This window comes from Tursiops truncatus, chromosome 13 (assembly GCF_011762595.2).
Source record: "Tursiops truncatus isolate mTurTru1 chromosome 13, mTurTru1.mat.Y, whole genome shotgun sequence".
Lineage (NCBI taxonomy): Eukaryota > Metazoa > Chordata > Mammalia > Artiodactyla > Delphinidae > Tursiops > Tursiops truncatus.
Genome location: NC_047046.1, coordinates 63,671,254 through 63,689,167, shown reverse-complemented (window position 1 = coordinate 63,689,167; position 17,914 = coordinate 63,671,254). Strand labels below are relative to the sequence as shown.

The 17,914-nt window shown below is 48.4% G+C and overlaps 1 non-coding gene across 1 annotated transcript; it reads left to right on the top strand.

Moving 5' to 3' along the window:
* Positions 1–12,405: 12,405 nt before the first annotated feature.
* LOC117307755 (U6 spliceosomal RNA) lies at positions 12,406–12,512 on the top strand. The gene has a single exon (XR_004521634.1). It is a non-coding gene; the product is annotated as a U6 spliceosomal RNA (small nuclear RNA).
* The last annotated feature ends 5,402 nt before the right edge of the window (positions 12,513–17,914 follow it).

Sequence of the window (17,914 nt, the reverse complement as noted above, 5' to 3'; positions counted from 1 at the left end):
GGAATACTGTGAACAACCTTATGTTCACAAATTTGATAACCTAGATGAAATGGACTAATTCCTTGAAAGACACAATCTGCTAAAACTTGCAAGAAGGAACAGACAATTTGAACAGGCTTATATCTATTAAATTAATTGAACCAATACTTAATAAGCTTCCAAAACAGAAAACACAAGGCCCAGATGGATTCACTGGTGAATTCTACCAAAGACTTAAGGAAGAAATTATACCAATTTTCTATCATCTCTTCCAGAAGATAGAAGCAGAAGGAATACTTCCCAACTCATTCTATGAGGTCAACATTGCCATAATATCAAAACCAGACAAAGACTTTATAAGAAAAGAAAACTACAGACCAATGTCCCTCATGAACAAAGATGCAAAAATCCTAAAAATATATTAGCAAATCAAATCCAACAATGTATAAAAAGAATTATGTGCTATTGCCAAGTGGGATTTATCCAGGTATGTTTCACAAAAGACATAATGATAAGCTGGACTTCATTAATATTAAAAACTTCTGTCTATGAAAGACACTGCCAAGAGAATGAGAAGAAAAGCCTCAGACTGGAAGGAAATATTTGCAAAAGACATGTCATATCTGATATAGGACTGCTATCCAAACTATACCAAGGAACTTAAAGCTCAACAATAAGAAACCCAAACCCAATTAAGAACTAGGCCACACACCTCCCCAAAGAAGATATACAGATGGCAAATAAGCATATGAAAAGATGCTTCACATCTTTAAGTCAATAGGGAAATGGAAATCAAAACCACGAGATACCACTGCACACCTTTTAGAGTGGCCAAAATCCAGAACAACACCAAATGCTGGTCAGCACGTGTAGTAGCAGGAGCTCTCATTCTTTGCTGGTGGGAATGCAAAGTGGTACAGCCACTTTAGAAGACAGTTTGGTGGTTTCTCACAAAACTAAACGTGCTCTTACTATATAATCCAGCAATCACATTCTTGGTGTTTACCCAAAGGAGCTGAAAACTTATGTCCACACTAAGACCTGAATATGAATTTTTATAGCAGGTTTATTCCTAGTTGCCAAAACTTGGAAGCAACCAAGATGTCTTTCAGTAGGTGAGTAGATAAATAAACTGTGGAGTATTATTCAGCGCTGTAAAGAAATGAGCTGTCAAGCTATGAAAAGACAAGGAGGAAACTTAAATGCATATTACTAAGTGGAAGAAGCTAATCTGAAATGGCTACACACTGTATGACTCCAATTATATGACATTTTAGAAAATGTAAAACTATGGAAACAGTAAAAAGATCAGTGGTTGCCAGAGGTTGGGGAGGAGAGAGGGATGAAGAGGCAGAGCGCCAGGGATTCTTAGGGCAATGAAACTATCATGGTGGACACATCATTATACATTTGTCAAAACTCGTGGAAGTTACAACAACCAAGAGTGAACCCTAAGGTAAGCTGTGGATTCCAGGTGATAAGGGTGTGTTAATGGAGGTTCATGTAACAAATGTACCACTGTTGTGTGGAGGGGGGAGCAGGTATATGGGAACTCTTTGCACTCCTGCTCAGTTTTACTGTGAACCTAAAACTGCTCTAAAACATAAAGTTTTTAAGAGGAAAAGAAAATGATCTGGAATTTCCACAGAAAGTCATAGCATTTCCACCCACGCTTCAGCAACTGTTAAAAAAAAAAAAGCCTCATGATTCATGCTTGGCCTCCTAAGTGCCAGGTCTTGGTGAACCCCAATTGAATGGTGCTTTAATTACATGGTAATTGCCATTTTATTGCATTGATTGGTATAAAGTTTAAAATCCTTTTCAAAGGACCAACACCTCCCCCAAAACAAACAAACAAACAAACAAAAAACAACTTTAAAGGCCTTGGAGCAGATTGTATCTGGGATTGGGAAGATACTTCTCTGAAAGTTCTGGCCCTGAGGCATCAAAGTATAAAGCTTCTTTCATTTTCTACCTTCCTTCAATTTTCTTACTGCTCTTTACTTATTAAACTTAACACACATAGAAGGAGAAAGAGAGTTAAAGAAAAAAAAAGAAAGAAGGAAAGCAAGCAGGCAAGCAAATTGCATCAGCCACAGAGCAAGGCATTAAGGGATGGTATAGAGCCTTCTCTGGTTAAGATTTACCTCCTGAAAGCCTCTCTGACCAGCCCTTCTTCTCACTTGTGCTTCTCTTAAATCATAATTGTCATTGGTACTTTTCACTGGACAGTTTACAAAACACACTTATATATACACAGTATCTGTTAAACTTCAAAGGTATGAAAGATAAGCAATATTATCATCCCAATATCCTAAAGGAGAAATGGATGCAGACAGGTTAATTCATTTCCAAGGGACCCTCCAAGGGGCAGTGTAGGGAGCCCTCCAAGCCAGTGTCTCCTGTTCTCCATCCCATCCTCTACTTCACCTCGTCCTCTCCAATGCCAGCACTTTCCACTCTGATCATGCTCAGCATTAAACATTCTCCCCACATTTTTACCTCGAATAAACACAAATTTACAGAAATGTGTAATGAATACTTGCAAACTCCTCTCCTAGATTATTCATTGATTAACATGGTACCCCATTTTCTCTTCATAATTCTGTGTCTCTGTGTCTCTCTTCCTCTGTCTCTCTCTTCCTCTTCCTTTGTGTTTCTATTTATATTTATGTTATATTTATATTCCCCTCCTGAACTGTTAGAGAGTTAGTTGCAGACATCATGACTCTTCAGCATTAAGTAAGTTTTAAGAACAAAGACCTTTTCTAACATACCCACAATTCAGTTCTCACGCTCAGGAAATTTACTGGATATTACAACACTATTATGTATTATCCAGTCAATATTCTAATTTCCCAAGTTGTCTCAATATCAGTAAGGTTCTTAGTATCTGTTTTTTGTGTGTTTGTTTGCTTTTTTAAACCCAGGATTCATTCAAGGATGACAGCTGTCATGTCTCTTCAGCCTGTCCTGCGTTTTTTGTCTTTTATGACCTTGACGTGGTAGAGTCCCCTTCTTCTTGCTTGCTTTACTTCCTGAGTTCTGTCTAACATTTCACAGGAGAGGGCTAGGCAGGTGCCATCAGAACACCCCCGCCTCCCCCCGCCAGATCTCAGGCATCGGGAATGCCCTGTACCTAAGAGCCTAAAACGTTTCTAGGTGGGGGCCCAGATTTACGCAAGTCAGACAGGGACACTTGGGGTTGGAGAATTCCATGAGCAAGGTTCCTGTGCCCAGGACCTTGTGGAGAGAAAGAGGGGCAACAGATAGTGGGGTAATACAGCCCTGGGATCCACTCCCCTGCCCACTAATGTCTGGCTCTGCTGAACCCTCACTCGCACCCTCCCCACTCCTTCACCGCATGGACACCACTACATATCTTCCAGGCATTGCTTTTTCCTCCCTCAAATCCAGGGCTCAGTCTTGTCCTGTCTTCTTTCACACAGAACTTCCTTACTTCTCCACTGGATGATAAGAACAAGACTGGCGCCTCTTTCCTTGTGTCTCCAGAGTGGCCAGCATACTGGAGGGTGCTTAATGTCTCGTCACAAGATACTGGGTTTGAGTGAGCATTGCATTATGGATTTCTCTCTGCTCTACAAACATGCTTTGGTCCTCTCAGAAACAGACCCTTTGCCAGTGAAGCTCCTTTGACCCACGTTAGTACCAGGAAATACAGTACAGATTTCCTTGGTGGTGGCAGGGCTGTGGGTGATTTGGCAATGATGCTATTTCAATAAGGTTTTGTGGGTATTTCTGAACTCAGACTTTCCTCATTTTTTTTTTTTTTTTTTCGGTACGCGGGCCTCTCACTGTTGTGGCCTCTTCCGCTGCGGAGCACAGGCTCCGGACGCGCAGGCTCAGCGGCCATGGCTCACGGACCCAGCCGCTCCACGGCATGTGGGATCCTCCCGGACCGGGGCACGAACCCACATCCCCTGCATTGGCAGGCGGACTCCCAACCACTGCGCCACCAGGGAAGCCCCTAACTCATGTTTTTCATTCATTTTCTCATTGATTCATCATAATTTTTAGGCCATTGGTGCCAGACAGGCACAAATGGTCTCTGGACCCCTCCATTCTTTTCCAGTGTGTGAATCTGAGCTTGGCCACTCACTAGCCTGAGTAACCTCGAGAAAGTTCCTTAACCACGATGAGTCTCAGATGACTCTTTGTCTTACTTCATGGAATAAAGAAGGAAACATATGTAAAGTACTAATCAAAACGCCAGGTGCACGTTATCATCAGTTTCTCTATCAGGTGCAGGTCTAGGTGGTAATATCCACCATACTGAGCATCTACCCTGCACCAGGCACTGTGCTCCGTGCTCTATGAGCAGAGCCCCTTTTCATCTTCACAGTAACCACTGAGGCGAGTAGTTTATTGATATTTCAGAGAGCCTAGTGATGGGCTCCAAATCACTGGCCTCTGGGACTCCAAAGGGCTCTTTCCACCAACTGCGCTGCTTTGTGGGATCTTAGATGGTCTCCAAGGTTCCGGTTGGCTTTAACAGGCTCTGTGATCTGCTGAGAGGGAAGGCGTGAGGCTGCTGGGGTGGGGGTGAGGGGCCGGGAGCAGGGAGTGCAACTTGTTCTTACAGCACCTGGTCTGGCTGAAAGGAAATCCAGTATATGTGTTGGTGTGCAGACCTTCGGCCTCCATTCTGGATCTGTTGGGGAGCTACCCTGACTGGGCTGATGGTAGCACTGGGATTCTTCTTCTTTTTTTTTGACCATGCTGCATGGCTTGTGGTATCTTAGTTCCCCAACCAGGGATTGAACCTGTGCCCTCAGCAGTGAAAATGCAGAGTCCTAACCACTGAACCGCTGGGGAATTCCCTGGGATTATTCTTTTTTTTTTTTTTAAATAATTAGCCATGCCTGTACCAAAGCATTTATTTTTTTCAACCAATTTTTTTTTTTTTAGATGTTGGGGGTAGGAGTTTATTAATTAATTAATTAATTTTTGCTGTGTCGTGTCTTTGTTTCTGTGCGAGGGCTCTCTCTAGTTGTGGCAAGCGGGGGCCACTCCTCATCACTGTGCGCGGGCTTCTCACTATCGTGGCCTCTCTTGCTGCGGAGCACAGGCTCCAGACGCACAGGCTCAGTAGTTGTGGCTCACGGGCCCAGTTGCTCCGCGGCATGTGGGGTCCTCCCAGACCAGGGCTCAAACCCGTGTCCCCTGCATTAGCAGGCAGATTCTCAACCACTGAGCCACCAGGGAAGCCCCTGGGATTATTCTCATATAACCATTTAAAAGAGGTTTCCAGTTACAATAGTGATAGCCAATGGGGTTTCCAATGTCTAGAATATACAATGTGCCCCAAGAATCCAAATCCCGGGCACTGTAATCATAGGAGGTTTGGTTCAAAGGCTGTTTGCACGGTAGGGGTCTGATGGTCAAGATCTTCACCCTTGCCAGAGCCTAGTCCTTACCTCTCAGACGGAAGAGGGGCCACCTGCCTTCCTCCAGGCCTCCTAGACTCCCTAGGGAGTGAACATCGTCTTCTGCATTTGTGTGTGTACTGGGGGAGGGGGTTGGGGGCTGAAGGAAGGGAATGGGCTGCAGGGGTCTGAGCCTTGGGAATTTCATTTTTGGCCTAGTCCTGGGCATTCTCACCTTCCCACAATGAACCAGTACATCATTAGTAACACACATGCCAGAGATCACTGCCTGGACTCACAATCCAGCAGGTCGCTCAATCTCTCTGTGCCTCAGTTTCCTCATGTGTAAAATGGTAATAGTCATGGGGCCCATTTCATAGACTTGTGAAGATTAATGAGTGAATAGAGAGCATTTGGAAGAGCGGCTGGCAAGTTTAAGTGTTACATAAACTTGATGTTGCTGGGCTCAAGAAGTAGGAAGAAAGCCCACACCCCTAAAAAGGGGTCTAGAATCTGAGAATGTTGGAACTGTAAGTGGCCTGGTTCAAGCTCTGAGTCAGTGTTAGTGACTATACAGAATTCAAACCTTTGTCTTCATCTCAGGTCTTTCTCTGTAGGGACTTTATTTTCTGAACCCCAAGCCCAATCTCACAGGGATCACAGTCTCTCTGAAACTTCCCTGGTACAGCATTGCATCTGGCAGTTGCTGTCTCAGAGGAAGAAGCGCTCATGTGTGTCAGGCTGTGACGGCTTTGTGGGTAGACCAGAAGCCTGTGCCGGGGCAGGCTCCCCAGGTGAGTGGAAATGCACACTCTCCCTCCCTCCCTCCTTCCCACTGCCTGCCTCTCCCCGGGTGGGGCTCCCTCAATAGACTCTTTGTTCTCAGGACTCTCCCTAGCCCCACCTAGTCTTTAACTCTCCCACAATCTGGGCTCTGATCTTTACTTAAACCACCAAGCCCTTGCATCAAACCACAAGAAGAAAACCACATGTCTTTTGAATTAAGCTGTTTTCTCTTGTTTTGTTTTTTCCTTCCTCTCTTCTTCTCTCCCTCTTCCCTGGCTTCCCCACCCCAGTGTGCACACGTGTGCGCGCGCACACACACACACACACCCTTTTCCTCCACAGCAGTTTTCCCATCAGGAGGCTGCCTCCTGGTTTCATGAAACAAGGCTGCCCAGGACTTAGTCCTGGAACAGGTAAACAAAGGGCCACCCACAGCCCTTAGGACACCTGGAGGACCAGCTAGCCCCTCTCTTGGACCCAGAGGCCTCACCTCAGCTGCCGTCTCAGAACATGGCAGATCTGGGTTGGGAGCTGCCTTGGGTCTGCAGAAACTCGGGCAGTGACCCAGCCTTGCGCCCAGAGGCCTCGGTCAATGCCAGGCTTGTGCATTATTGGGTCCGGTGAAGACTGTGGGGTTACTGCTGACAGCCTGGCTCCCATCTGAGGGGCCCACACTCAGTGGACTTCTGGCCTGGGGAACACAGGCTGCCTGTCTAGGACTGTCGAGTCCTTTACAGGGCAGGCAGGGAGAGACAAGGTGGGTGGAGTAGGGGAAGGGTTAGACTCTCATCAGCTTGGCTGGCTCCATGGTCCGAATTCTCACTGCAGGTGAGACAGCCCCAGAGCCCTTCCTGCAGGAAAGGCCAAGTGCCTTCAAAACAAAAGGGTCAAAGGCGGAGCCCCGAAGTCACGGCGGAGGGTGAGATGGGCTCTACCAGGCGTCATAGATTCAGATGCTTTCTGGGCTCATGCAGGTAATTAAACATACAAAGGGTCAGATGTAATAAAATACATGGCAGGATAGACATCTAATTTAAATTTTAAAATTATATTTTTGAAACATTCTTTTAGCCAAATAAAACATATTTCCTGTCCAGATACACCCTCTCCTGTCCCCAGGCTGTGAGTTTCCAGCCCTCTTGTATACAGTCCACAGTTTTGCTATTCTGACATAGAAGGGGTCGTAAAGAAACGTAACAGAGTCTCTAAAACATGGCACTGGGTTGGGTGTTGGTAGAGCTGTGGTTAAAAACACAGGCTTTGGTGTCCAGCTGTGATGGACATTCCTCATATGCTTCATTTTAGCTGTATGATCATTGGATAGGTTACTCAATCTTGCTAAGTCTCTGTTTTCTCATCTGCAAGATGGGGATGATGAAAGAATCTATTTCAGAGCATGATGAGCCCCTCATATAGCTCAATAAAGGATTACTAGGATATTCTGCACCCCCTTCCAACAAACACACACAAGGCTGAATGCCTTTTGCCAAAGAGCAATAGTTTGGTGAACTGAGCGTTAATGTTTTCTGTGGTTCTGGTCTGTGGCGAGAGGGGTGAGAGTCAGAGCCAGGGTCAGATCTGCACAGACCATTTCCCTGTGAACACAGAACAAAAACTCTCTTTGCAGTTGGGCTGTTAATTTTAAATTCAGGAAAGGAAGGCTGGCTGGGGAAGTTTTGCCCTCAGGTCTTGGAATTTCTCAGCAGACCTCCAATGCTCATCTCCAGCTGGGGGTGGTTGGCCCACCTGCGTCAGCAATGGCCCATTTGCCCTTGATCTCAGCAGAAGAAGCTGGTCTGCTCAACACCAAGGAGCCTGGGGGGTAGGGGAACCCATCCAGTTCCCTGGCGGTATTTGAAAGACAGCTGGACTAGGCTTCCTGAAATCTACTTTCCACCCCAACAGGACCTGTGCACTGAGCTTGTTACTTGCAAACTCCCTGAGGGTGGAGATCACTGATCTCTCTGGCTTGCCACAGTCCCTAGCACAGCATCTTCAATAAAGGACCTGCTTAATACACACTGAAATAACTACATGAAACTCATACTTGAAAGTAGGAAATGGGGAGATTCTTCACACTTTTAAAAGGAATTTTCATTTTATACAACATTTCCCCAGTAGAGTTCTTTAAATGGAAACTTCCTTGGTTATTTAAAATGAGATTGTAATTTGACTAGTTGAAACCTAAACTGATGGGCTAAGTTGATCTATACCGTCCTCCCATGCTTTCCCTTTCCCTGCGGTCTCTGTAAATTCAAATCCCACCCGTCTTTGATAACAGTGAACAGTGACTGGGACTATTTTGCAGCAGACCGGCTGGCTGCTCAGTGCTGTGTACGTGACCGCAGTCTTCCATCATAGCCGCTTCACGGCCAGGAATATTCTTTTCCTCATTTTACAGATGAGACAATGTATGCTTGGAGAGTTCGGAACTATTTGTAGGAGTGGCCGAGTTAAAACCTACACCCAGCCCGAGCAGTGAATCACTGTTCTTAAGAAATGCCGCCTTCAAACCGGTTCATCTGTACCATTTTTCTAGGTTCGGATGAACCGGTTTGCAGGACAGAAATAGGGACACAGATGTAGAGAACAAACGTATGGACACCAAGCGGAGAAAGTGGCCGGGGGGTGGGGTGTGATGAATTGGGAGATTGGGATTGACATACATACACTAATCTGTATAAAATGGATAAGTAATAAGAACCTGCTGTATAAAAAAAAAAAATTGAAAAATTAAAAAATAAAAAAGAGGCTTCTTGTTATCAAGCTCACAGATAAGCAATAAAAAAAAAAAAAAAGAAATGTCACCTTCTCCACAAAGGCCCTCCTGACCCTAAACAGACGGGACTGTGTCATTCCTCTGGTGCCTAGCCTTCTCTTGGTCTTCTTGACCTTGCATTCTGTCCTGGGCGTCGGCCACTTAGGTGTTTGCCGCCTCCCCGCTGCCCTGTCACCCCCTCCCCCAGCGCTCACGCGGGACTGGCGGGGCCTAGAGCGTGGGAGGCGCCTCCCACTCGTCTTTGCGTTCCCAGCAGTGCCAGGCTCCATGCCAGACCCGGGGCCCTCGCTGAGTATTTCGGCTCAGTTTGACGTTATCTCCTTTCCCTCAAAAGGGCGCTGACGCGCTCCAGGAAGGAGTCAAATAGAAGTGAAGAGGCGACAGGTCTCTAAAAATTGGGGGTGGGGGTCTCTGGGGGCACTCATGCTGCTCTGGTTTAGCCTGGGAAGCACTCTGAGGCGCCCTCTAGGGCTGTTCCATCCCAGTGAGATCTGGGAACCAGCCACGAGGCTCCAAGTGGCCTTGTGGTCCCATAACCTCCTGCTTGAACCACCTGCCTGGGCCCCTGAAAGGCCGCAGCCAGCCCTGTGGCCGGGTGCTGAGTGCAGGCCTGTTGTAGCCAATTGCACCAACTCTCTGTGCTTCCTGCGGCCCTGCTTGCAGACCTGCTGGGAGAGGACAAGCAGATCCCAGCTGGGCCTCACCCTGATCACCGCTGGTTGATCTGAGCATGTGATGCCCTTCCCCTGTTCCTTGGTTGGTGGAGCGGAGGTAATAATAAGAATTAACCTGGAGCCCTGGGGGGTTCATCCTGGACCTCACACCCAGTGTCTCCCTGGATTGGGCTGGCAGCCCCCAGGTAGTGAGGGCAGGTCATTAATATTGCTCCCATTGTATACCTGAAGGACCTGAGGCTCAAACTTGTTAAGGAAAGAGGCAGGGATGCAGCCTGTGGCCACCCGTCCAAGAGAGGGGCCTTGCGGGCTGGGGAGAGCTTCCCTGAGCTGAGAGCCGGCAGTGTCTTGTCCCGGGGCCTGCAGGGGTGGAGCTTCGCGGCAAATCCTGGCAGCCCCTGGAGCACTCCTGGAAGGCACAGTCATAGGACCGGGAGGAAGGTGGCCCCGCCTGATTGCCCACCCCGGGTCCCATCCAGGGACCCCACAATTCCGTGGGGGCGCAGGAGGTAAATGGCTCACCTAGCTCTGCCCCAGGCCAGCTCACAGCTGCTCGCCAGGTCCGATGCATTTGGCAACCAGCTCTCAGAAGGGCTGTCTTGCCAGCAGTACCTGCATCATGCGATGAACCAAAGGAATTTTCCTGCAGTGCAGACCCGAGGATGGAGACGCAAAAATCGAACTGTCTTTTCTCTCTTCCCTCTTCCTTCCCCTCCCTTTCCCTCTCTTCCCCTCTCTGCCCTCCTCTCCCCTCCCCTCCCATCCTCTTCTCTCTCTCTGTCTTCTCAGTTTACCGGGGGAAGAGGTATAGTCAGGAGGAAAAGGTAACATTATGTCTTCCTTTGCACTCACCACCCTGCATCTGGAATATTCCAGCTCAAACTATCCGTGGATCAGACTCTCTGGGAGAAATGAGATTTTACAGTTCTGGGAACCAGGGTGACCCACTGCTGCCAAGATGGACAAGGCTTCTGAGGCCTCCAGACACCTCCTCCCATGTTCTGAATTACGTGCCTCCCTTCCTTAAGACCCTGTCTTCCACCAGATGCCACTCTACCCATCCATCCTCACATGCATCACGTGTCAGCCCTAGGTCTGGTGTATGACAGACCTCAGAACAAATGTTACAGCGTGCACTGGACAAGGCTTGGTGCCTATCTCAGTCTTAATCCTTTTATTCTGCAGAAATTTAGGCTGCAGAATCTAGCCTGGCAGATTAGGGGCACTTTGCTTGGGTCTCCGCTTCTGCACACATTTCCCTTAAATCCAGAGACCTATGGGCTCCAGGATACTTAATAATGGGCTGGATATATTTGATTTCATTCAACACGTATTTATGAGGAGCCTACCATGTGCCAGGCACCGTGCTGGACTAGGAGGATATAAAGATGACCCCTGGGGCTTCCCTGGTGGCACAGTGGTTGAGAGTCCGCCTGCCGATGCAGGGGACACGGGTTCGTGCCCCGGTCCGGGAAGATCCCACGTGCCGTGGAGCGGCTGGGCTCGTGAGCCATGGCCGCTGAGCCTGCGCGTCCAGAGCCTGTGCTCCGCGGTGGGAGAGGCCACAACGGTGAGAGGCCCGTGTACCGCAAAAAAAAAAGATGACCCCTGGGTGTGTATATGGCTGGTGCCACACCCAGAACTGAGGCAACTGGCATACTTTCCCTATTATGCCTCTGGGTAGATTCTCCCATTGTTAACCAGGTCTAATATGAGAGACCCCATCAGGGAGTTGGACCACAGTAATAAGCTGATGGAATCTTAACCATTTCACTCTTTCTGGGACTTTCTGGATTGCCCCATCCTTGAAGGCCCAGTTCAAGTCCCATCTCTGCTGTGAAATCTTCCTTTCATTCATTCATTCAGCTAGAAAATCTTTAGGGTGCCAACACTGTGATAAGTGTAGGTAAGGATACAAAGAGTATAAAGCATGCCCCCAGTTGCATTCTGGTAGGGGAGATTCCTTCATGCAACAAATATTGGTTGAGGGCCCATCATGGTCTAGGCACTGCACAAGGCTTGGGGCACATGGCAATGAACTAGGCCCACATGGGTCCTCCCTTCCCAGGGTATTAAGTCTGGTGAGGGACACAGATGTGGGAGCAGCCAGTCCCACTACACTGGACTCAGTGGCACAGTGGAGGGAAGTTTGGGGAGCAATGAAGCTCATAGACAGGCTTCTGCTCACAGGGCCAGGGAAGGTTTCCCTGGGGGTGATTCACCTCGTACTTAAATAATCACAAGAGAAGGTGGTGACTGCTCAGTGCCACCTGCGAGGTGCACATGAGGATTAGTGCAACAGCACTTGCAGAGGGGAGGGCTCCTCCAGCCATGGAGAAGTCTTCCTGGAAGGAGTGAGCTTTGAGTTGGGTCTTAAAACTTCCAGACTGACTCCAGCCCACCCTGGTCTTTCTCTGTCCAGAAGCACCCCCAGGCTGTTTCACAAAGTTAACTCAATTGTTTTGATATGTTTACATAATTTTTCTCCATCTTGCTTTGTTTTGTTTTGTGTGTGTCCCCTGCCCACCCCTTATGTCATAAACCCTTGGAAGACTCTGGGGACCAATGGCGTCTCTTGGGTCCCACCAGACTAGCTTGGCGCTGGAACTGGACAAAGGGCACAGGTCTGGGAGTCCAGGTGTGCGGGCAGGTACTCCTCATTGCCCCTTTCTGCCCTCCCCAGCACACAGAATGCTCGAGGGAAATCAGTGCAGTGTCATGAGGGTGGGGACTTCTGAGTAGGTTCAGGGAAAGCCGGGCCTAGGCTCTGCCCAGGAAAGGTCTTTAAATAGAGCAGAGGGTGCTCGCCTCGGCAGCACATATACTAAAATTGGAACGATACAGAGAAGAGTAGCATGGCCCCTGAGCAAGGATGACAAGCACATTCGCCAAGTGTTCCACATTTTTCAAAGAAATTATTAAAAGGAAAAATTGTTATTTAAAAAGAGCAGAAGCAAAGTGCCAATATCTCTGTAACTTAGGTAATGAGAATATAACGTGTATCATAATTATTGTTTGTATCATTATTATTTATGAAACATAAAAATGTTTCATAATTTAAAATAAAAAATTAAAAGATTGTGTATGAGTTCTAACTAAGTTTAGCTGCCTATTTAGAAAACCCAAAGTAAAAGTGGCTTTAAAAAAAAGAATAGCGCAGAGGAACACTGTCAGCGTAGCCTGTGAGAGAATTTGCTTACACTTTAGATTATTCATTTATATTGGGAACATTAACTGAACTAAACTTTGAATAAAAAGGATTCTATTTTCAGAAGAGTCATGAGGACAATTAAAGGTTGGCATTTTCCTGCAGAGATCTGTCACCAAACCATGTGGCTTAATTTCGGAAGCCACCGAGTGCTCAGGTAACGCAGTACAGAAGTAAGACACAGAAAGGAGTGTTCTGCCCACAGCGGGACAGCCCAGGCAGCCACCAGCCTCTGGTGGCTTCCCAGGTGCCCAGAGGTATCATGGTGGGCAGGGCCGATGTGGTGAGCTTGGAGTGCTGTCTCCTTTCTTGAGGCCTTTTAGACAGAACAAACCATCAGCCTAAACTCAGGGTTTAGTCTTTAGATGGGGCTGAGCTAAATGGCTTTCCAAGGTTTCCTGTTCTGCGTGCTCACAGGTGGTAGGTATTGCCCCAGTGTTCTGGTCTGAGGACCTTGGCAAGGAATCTTCCCACTGCTCCTAATATATCCTCCACATCCATCTGTCTCCATGCCCGACATCACAGGTAAAAGAGGTTAATTCTTTCTGGTTGAGATATGTCCTTCCTGGGAGTTCCTTGCAGTAACACAACCTCCTCTAGTAAGCAAGCCAGCATCCTTCATCTTTCAACACAGTTTCTGGACACCTAGTATGTGCCCGGCATGGTCCACCGAGCTGGGGACACAGCAAGGAGACGAACAAAGTCCTTGCTCTCTTGGAGCTTACATTGTGGAAGGGGAGATGATAGACCGTAAGCAAATATATAGTCCATTAGGGATGGTGGGGCTGCTGGGACACATAGGACAGGATGATGGGGCAGCATCCTATTGTGTGCGGGGTGGTCAAGGAAGGCTATTCTCATGGTTCAGAGCTTCCAGAAGGGCTGCAGTCCACTCTGATCTTTCTCTCTCCAGAGCTGTAGAAGAACTCCCAGGCTGTCTCATCAAGTTAACTCAACTGTTTCTGCTGTGATACATACTTATTCTCCATCCTGCTTTGTTCTGTTTCGTGGTTGTGTCCCTTGCCCAGCCCTTGTATCGGAAGCCCCTTGACTTTATTATGTATTATTTATTGGTGTCTTGGGAAGTTTGAACCGAGGCCTCAAGAACGTGCCCTGAGCCAGGAGGCTCTGAGGGAAGCTTCCAGGCAGAGGAAATATCAAGTGTAGAGACCCCAAGGCAGGAGAGGCTGGTGTCTTGGGAACAGCCAGGAAACCGGAGAACTGGGTACCGGGGTGGAGAGGGACAGTGGTGGGAGCTGAGGTCAGATTGTGGGGCAAGACAGGCTGTGCAAAGGGCCTTGGGTCGTACTCTATGCTGCACGAGAAGCCATGGGGAGCCTCTGAACAGAGGAGGGCCATGGTATGATGATGCTTTACATGACTACTCACCAGCCATGACCACCTTGGTGTTCTGTGAATTGAGGCTAGAGGGAAGGGCAGGGGCTGGAGACACCAAGGGCACTAAAGGCCAAGAGAGGGACCTGGGACTTTATCATGAGGTCAGTGGGGATCCATGGAGGATTTTAGACTAAAGGAGTTAGTTTTACCCCTCAGTTTGGAACAGAGGGCACTAGCACAGAGAAGTGAGGTCACCTATCCCAGAACACACAGCTGGATAAAGATGGAGCTGGGAGGGAAAGCCAGGTCTTCAGACCCCCATTCCAGTATGAGGTTTCTTCTGAATAAGAGGAAATATTTATTGAGCACATTCTAAGTGCCATGCATAGCTCAGGTACCAACCCATCTAATTTTCAGAACAGCCCTAAGAGGTAGACATTATTATTATTCTCATCTTACATAGAAGGAAGCAAAGTACAGAGGGGCTGAACAATGCATCCGAGGTTACAAGGCTAGGAAGTAGTAGAGCTGGGATTTCAACCCAGGCAGACTGGATCAGGAGTTCATGCAGTTAACCAATGTGCTACAGGGCTTTGCTAAGTCTTCTGGACATGTAGGCATGTGGGTGGGGCACTGGGCCCCAGGACCAGTTAACATGGTGTTTCCGGGGCCAAGCCAGCTCCAGACTTGTCTGGACTCAGGCCCCTGTACTTTTCCTGTAACCCCGTCATTAGTTATAGGATGGACCGACTGCTAAACATGAGGTTGGCTGCCGCTCAGTCACTCCAGATCTGATGCAGCCACACCTCCGTTCCGGAGGCCGGAAAGGGATCTGCTTAGAGTTTTTATAAAAAGACTGTGTTCCTTAATTACTTCAGCCCTTGCTGTCCTGTGCTTTTCTCTTAGCTCAAGATGGCCTTCCACATGTACTTCCTGAATCCAGGTCTGGCTTCACATGTAGGCAAATAGTAGGGGGCAATGCTAGGGCTCTCAGAGACTTCCCCTTCCTCACCCACCTAAACTTCTGACCCTCCTGCTGGTTGGAAGTTGCTTGAACAGCTCCACTTGACTACACGGGAGAACTATCGAGAGAGTGTGTAAAAAGTCCTGATGCCTGGGTCCCGCCGCACACCAAATGAATCTGACTTTCTGGGGTTAGCCCCCGGCAACAAAAAGTACTTTTAAAAAGCTTCCTGGGGCTTCCCTGGTGGCGAAGTGGTTAAGAATCCGCCTGCCAGTGCAGGGGACACGGGTTCGAGCCCTGGTCCGGGAAGATCCCATATGCCGTGGAGCAACTAAGCCCGTGCGCCACAACTACTGAAGCCCGTGCGCCTAGAGCCCACGTTCCGCAACAAGAGAAGCCACCGCGATGAGAAGCCTGCACACCGCAACAAAGAGTAGCCCCTGCTCACCGCAACTAGAGAAAGCCCGTGCGCAGCACCGAAGACCCAACACAGCCAAAAATAGATAAATAAAATAAATAAATTAAAAAAGAAAAGCTTCCTGGGTGATTCTAATGTGCAGCCAAGTTGAGAATCACTGTCCTGGACCTTATTATAGAGAGAAAGTGGTTTGTCCAGGGTCACATGGAAGGGCTGGAATGAAAATCTAGGTCTTCTATTTCCCAGGACAATGTCCTTTTCCAAAAGAAATATAGGTTGGAAAAGGCAAGGCTCCTTGGGGAGGGGCACTTGAATATCAGTGTACATAGATTTTTGGAGGATGGAGGATGCTTTATGAAAGTGGAAGAGCGGGCCCAGGGCAGGGGGACTGAAAGGAATGGGCCTGGAACAAAAGCTGAGTTCTACCAACGTTACTGCTCAGCAAAGGACGGGCACTGCCAGGGTCGCAGCCATCAGCAGCATAGCTTGAAGGTACGGGCCACAGACCCTGCCCCTGGCTGAGAAAGAAAACATGTGGACGGCCTCCACTGAGGGTGAGTAGCATGCGAGCTTCAGCCAGAGCAACTGTTCTCTCGAAAGGATCACATTCACCAGAAATGCTCTCCTTAGAGGATTCAACACCTAGGAGGAGAGTATGCTTCTCCACTGAGGCCTCAGCTGTGGGAGACATTGAAGGAACAGGATTGCGGGGAGGGCAGCGACTCAGCGCTGAGGGTAGATGCAAAGGAGAAATGGCCCCCCAACAGGAAATTCACAGCTGCCTTTTTATCCATTAGCCCTCGGTGCCTTTGAAGATTCGGGTGCCCTCTCTGCCATGAACAGTCCGGAATGCCGAGTCTCCGGGATGGTTTGATGGTATGAATCACCCTAATTGAAAGACGAAAGGTATCGGGGCAGGAATGAAAACGATTCCTTCTGCAAGCTCTGGATACATCCCAGAATCTCTAGGGGGAGACGGGAGCTGGGGTCGGGGAGGCGGAGCCTGGGGGAAATCTCTGCGACTGATTCTCAGGCTTTCTCCTTGCCTGTCTGTCTGCCTGTTTCCTTAAGAGGCACTAAGGCTTTCCAGCCTGCAAGCCACCAGAGGGCACCCACAGACAGGGCTTGCAAGGGCAGCGGGGTGGCACAGCAGACGGAAAAGCACACACACAAGCTGCAATATACCGAGTAGGCCCAGGAAACTGGAAGGGGGCGTCCGAGGCCACACCCAGCCCCTGGCCTTTCCCATACAATGGCCACGACCACCCTCCCTTCCTGGTGGCTTGTGCACCAAAACAATCCCTGCAGGATCTGGCCCGGTGACAGGCGGGGATTTTCTTTGTCCTTGTTTCCAAGATGAATTTGAAAAAGTCGAGTTCTCTGTAGAGTACAAAGACTGGGATGGGCTAAAGACGCCACTTCATCAGCCCACCTTGAGGGCCAACTGACCCAGTCCCCAAACTAATGATCTGATGACAACAGCCAGTGATGGTTTTAGCCCAAACCTATGTATATGTACCCACATTTCTTCTGCACTTATCACACAGAATGAGAATTATCTGCTTATTTACATGTCTCCAGAACTTGACTGGGTTCCTTGAGAGCAGAAACCATATTCTACCAGTCTCTGTTCCCAGTTAAACTGAAATCTATGTCACATATATAGACCATTTGGTCCCATTTCCCCAGGGAGACCTGGAAGACACCAAAGGCACAGAGCCTGATTGGATCTCAAATAGAGAAAACCCTTCTGTTTCACGGCCGGGAATTACTTCCAAGTAGGCTAGTCCATGACTCTAGGACGGAGGTCAGCAAACTATAGTCCCCAGGCCAAATCTGAACCATTGCCTGTTTTGTAAATAAAGTTTTATTTGAACACTGCCAGGGCCATTCATTTATGTGGTGTCTGTGGCTGCTTTTGTGCTACTGCGGCAGGGTTAAGTAGTTGCCAGAGAGATCAGGTTGCCCACAAAGTCTAAAATATTTGCCATGGGGGGCCCTTTACAGGAGAAGTCTGCGGACCCCAGTTTCAGGAGAACAAAATGACGCATCGGGATCTGGCTGGTAGCAGGGCCCCTCCCTCTGGACTCGGGGACACAGTGAGGAAGGCGTTGTCACTGAGCCTCCCAGGGCTGAAAACCAGGCCCTGGGCATGCCCAATCTGCTCTGTGGGGACAGACAGCCTGGCTGAGGGGCCACGGGTCTCACGCGGGTCCTTTTAGTTCCTGGTTTAGGACTGCAGTGCTGGCGTCTCCTAGCAGAGATTGGGAGGGACTGGCCGTCTTACAGCAACTCTGTTGTCTCTCTCTAAAAAAAAATTGTAAGCAGTTTTCCTGAGATATAATTCACATACCACCCATTTAAAGTGTACAACTCAATCC